Below are 4,922 nucleotides of genomic sequence, written 5' to 3' on the forward strand. Positions count from 1 at the left end.
GAAATCACCACTGAATGGATGCCAGACAATTCTAGAATTTCCACTCTCTGGCTTTTCGGGCCTCTTGGATGGGTGAGCAGTGATGTGCAGATCTGATGGGAAAAATGGCAGGGACCACAGCTACTCTCCTAAACCCTCATTCGTTGCCCACCAGACAATTCTCCTGTTTCTGATCCTGTAAGGTCACAAGGATTTCTCATTTTAGGTAGGCCAGAAAAGAAGCCACTGATGGAATGCTGCAAGCGGGGGTTTACCATGCAGTATGATTTCTGGGACCCCTTCTTCCCTGTTGAAAATATTTCACAGCCCCCCAGGACTTCCCCCAAAGGACAAGGGCAGAAACCAAAGAAAATGTGCTGTTCCAATTTTGTCCAGGCTGCCTGTGGAATGAGGAACCCATGAGAAAGTTATTGAGACGTCAGTTTTCTATTCCTCTCCTTATCTGGCCTCATTACCTCCCCAACCCCAGAGAGAAAAAATAAATAATTCGCAAACAAAGGACGAGGGTGTGGTGGATTGAGAGCAGGTTTGCTTGGCAACAGGAGGGCTCTGTAGAGGGGTCTCTTGGGAGGTGGGCAGGAGGGAGTGGCTGCTCCAGAGCCCACAGCTCCATCCAGAAAGGTGGAAGTAACACAGGCACCATGAAGGCTTCCGGAGGCAGGGGATGAGCCCTCCCACCGCAAGGACCACAGAAGCCAGGGCTGGACTCCTGGCCGGGGAAACTCCAGTCCCATGGACTCTATCCCACTCCTTTGTCTCTTTCTCCCTCCTGCGCCTGCCCCGCCTGCCCCTTGCTCTGTCTTCATCCTGAGGAGCCAGCTGCAGCATGTAGGAGAGAAGGGCCCTGTCACGGCTGTCTCTAGTGTGTTATTGTTAGTGTTACGTTACAAATCCCGTTTCCATGCCAGGGTCCCTCGGGGGTCATAACCAGGAGAGGCCATGACCCTGTCAATAAACAGAACCCCAATCCTTAATGTAACCATTTTGCATTCACTGGGCCGGCTCCATGGGTTTGTATACCAGATTCTGCTCCTAGGCAGGATCACTTGAGAGAGGCTCCCATGGAAGTCAAGGTAGAGGGCACGTGGAGGTAGACCAGATGCTACTCCTGCTGGCAGGTGGAAGTCAGGCATAGGTTAGCTTGTGCTCCTCCAGAGCCCCCAGCTTTTCAGACCAAGGTGCCTTAGGGGTTCAACTATCACTCTGAAGTCTCTCTTGCTGCTTCCTTGGTGAAGTTTCTTTTCCCTTAGAAGACCCTGAGCAATAGAGAGACCTTTGCTGATCTGTCAGAGGTTTAGTGATGGGGATTGTAAGTAAGACCATTGAGCAAAAAGGAAGCAGGGCAGGGAATGACCTGGCACACATTACTCAACCAGGAGATGTGGTTGACTTCAGCCCACTCGCAATTTTTTTTCTTTTTTTTTGCAGATTAATCTGCCCAATATAGTGTGTTTTCCTTCCCAATGCAGAGCCAGCTGATGAATGATGGGTAGGACCAAGCAAAAAAAAAAAAAAAAAAAAAAAGGAGAAGAAGAACAGAAATAGAGTCTGCTCACTCATTCAACAAATATTTCTTCAGTACACAGTTCTGCACATGGATACCAGACAAGGAAAAGAATTATAGGGCAGTTTGATTGGCGCTATGTGTTGGGAAGCAATTTCTCTTTTTTCTGTCTTGCATCCAACACCCAGGTATTTCAGAAGCTCTTGATGCCAATACTTGGCCTTCATAGCTATGACTCTCCATAGATCCCGTCTGCTTGGCCTAAAGAGAAAATATTCCTGGGTGTCTGTTGCAGGGACTGAAATATTCACATTTGGAAAGAGATAGTAGTGTTAGACTTTGCCCATCAAACACAGCCTCAAAGTTAGCTACCATTGCCTGGCTTGTTTCTAAAACCACCAAGTGCTTATTTGAGTGTTTGGGGGGAGAATAAGAGAGTTGGGCTAAGTGAGGTACTATTATTTCTGCTGAATTAATTAGACTCAATTACAGAGCTAGATGGGGCCTTGCAGCTCTAGGGACCAGTCCTTGTTTCTTAAATATGGTAGCCAAAGCCTGGAAGGAGAAAGACGTTTGTCCATAGTCACAAACACAGTTCCTGATCCTGGAAAAATGTGACCTAGGTGGAGAAAGAAACAACCAAAAACAGAAAAAAAAAAAATGGAGGCAAAATAGAGGAGCCAGTGACCAAAGGCAAGTTTCACTTCTTTATCCTGGGTCTGCTCAGGAATCTAGCATCAGACAGTAAGAGCCAACATGGAGACAAGTCAGGCCAGTGACCTCAGAGGCATGTGACCACTAGAAAGAAGCCCCCGATGGCATGAAGCTTCGTTCTCTGACATACTCTAAGCATCTAGCACAGCACCTGCCTACAGGAGGTGCTCAGAAACTAGGGAATTGACAAAACTGCCTTGCAGATCTTTGTGGCTGAAGATGAGGAGTGAGGGAAGAGAAAGAAGACTACTTAATTAGGCCCTCAGCCCCTATTTCCAAAACAGCTCTGAGAGTGTCTGTTTCAGAGTTAGAGTTCCCACAACTGCCATTGTTAGCAGGAGGGATCTATAAAAAACCAATGGTTTGGACCAGGGGCTCCCACTCTGAAAGTCTGTGACTACCAGGGGCAGTGGAGTTCTTTCACAATTCGCCTAACATTGTTGTCTTAGAAATAATACTGCTTATACAAAAGCAGCAGGACTATTTCCCAAATAAATGTAAACGAGGCTGGAATTAATAAAGATAAATTCATTTTTTTTAAATTACAAAATATATAAAATCCTTTTGCTATTAAGTGTCAATGAACCATCATGAGTATAAAAATTATCGTATGTTTTATGATTGTATTGATATTTGGAAGGGATTTCCCTGCTCATAATGTTTGGAAATCGCTGCTCTGGACCTGTCCCTTAATTTCATAGATAACGCCTTATAAACTTCTTCCAGAGGGGAAGAAGGATGTGGCCAAAGCCACTCAGCTCTCTAGTAGCAGAGCTGGGTATCAAATTCAGGTCATCTCTGTCCTTTCCTCTACATGACATGCCCTGCAGTGGCATTTTCTAACACCTTGATCCAAAAGGACCACTCAGTTCAACTCAATTTATTTCCAAACTGGTGATGTTGGTAGCCTAAATGGTGTGCCAGGCACTGCATCCTCTACATGCATTATCGTCACCACCCTTACATCAACTCAGTGAAGCAAATCCTATTATCATTTCTATTTTAAATGCTAAAGAAAAACAGGGGGCCTCAAAGAGTTACACAGTTTTTACCAGGCCACGTGATTAGCAAGTTGTACAGCAAAGCTCAAATTCTCTGGCTCCACCCAGGCTCTCATGCACTTTACTGCACATAACTTAAGGAACACATTTATAACAATCACTGGTGTCCACTGAAATAAAATTTAAGGGCATTAAAGGCAGCCCTCGTCAGTGGCAGCGATGACCCCACAATGACTGCTGTGGGCAGGGAATGGCAGGAGGCAAGAGGTCCTAAGAAATGCCCCTTGGGAGGTCATTTCTCAAGTGGAGAATGTGGACCTCAAGACCAGAATCACCTGAGTGTTTCCTGAGGATGTCATATGTTAGGTTTCATCCAGAGCAGCTCAAACAGGATCTCTTGAGTGGATCTGGAGTATCTGCAGTTACTACAAAAACCCCAGATGCCTTTGAGCACACCCTAGTTTGAGAACGAGAGGGCTCAGAGACCCCAGGAAGGGTGCCAGTGTGAGGAGATGATGAAGCAAGAAGTAAAAGTCAACAGCAGGCCCAGCTGTAGTGCGGAGGAGCCTAGCTGAGCCTCAGACACACGACTGATACTTCACACGGGGCCATTCCCCACAGCCCGGCTTTCTCAGAGGGAGGAGGGGTGCCTTTCGTGGTTCTGGGTGTGCAGAAGGTTTGCGTGTGTTTGTTTAGAACAAAGCCTATACTTAACTGGCACAAGTGAAACAGATTTTATAAATAGATGTGAGCATGAATGGTTTTTATGATTAGCTTGTTTTTAATCACCATGCTTGACCGGTGTCTGTGTTCAACTAAGTAAATATTTCTATGGTGATAGTATACACAATACAATGGCCATTATTTAATGTTAATACAAGTACCATATGGGAGGTCTTATCATGCGAGAGCCCCAAAGCATAATAAAAGCAGATAGGAATAGATAGGCAAGGGTGGGCCTTGCTGTACAGTCTGCTTGATAAAACATCTGCTCTTGCAAATGTTGGCCATGCAAGTATTTATGCAAGATGGTTCTCCTGGAGGATTTTGGGGACAAGATCAGAAAGCCATGGATTCCAGGTTTTTTCTGTTACTCATTTGGTGACCTTGGATAAGTCTCTATACTAATTGTTTAAACATGTGCGCCTCAATTTCTCAATTCTTAGGTCTTTGCCTGCCTCTCCAGAGACTAATGAAGATTAATTAACACCTGGCAGAATCCTTGAGTTCTATATTTAGAACAAAGAAACAGGGAAGGGTGGTGCTGAAATAGTGCCTCATTATTTTAACATCTAAAAGGGAGACAATTCAGTACATTTTTCACTTACAACTGGAAATTTGAGAAAAGTTGAAGCTTCCTGAGATTAGTAAAGCAGCCTTGTCATGAACAAAGCCTCTTAGGAAATGTACTAGGTTGCAAACTTTGCCAGCTGACTTTTCACTCAGGAGGAACAACTAAGATGATAAAGGGCATGAAACTAGAATGATTGTCTCCTGAAAAAGGGCAAATGGGAAGGTTACAGCTTTTAGTGTCCTGGAAAGGGACATTTGCCTTTTCATAAAAGCGTTACTACTCTGATTTGCCTTTCATTTTTTAACTTGATGATACTACAATATTTAGTGCAATCCAGTGCTTCTAGCCTGTTTATATATTATCTGGCATCATCTTTGGCACTTGCTATGAATAGATAAGAGTGTTCTAT

Source organism: Macaca nemestrina, chromosome 12, assembly GCF_043159975.1.
Source record: "Macaca nemestrina isolate mMacNem1 chromosome 12, mMacNem.hap1, whole genome shotgun sequence".
Lineage (NCBI taxonomy): Eukaryota > Metazoa > Chordata > Mammalia > Primates > Cercopithecidae > Macaca > Macaca nemestrina.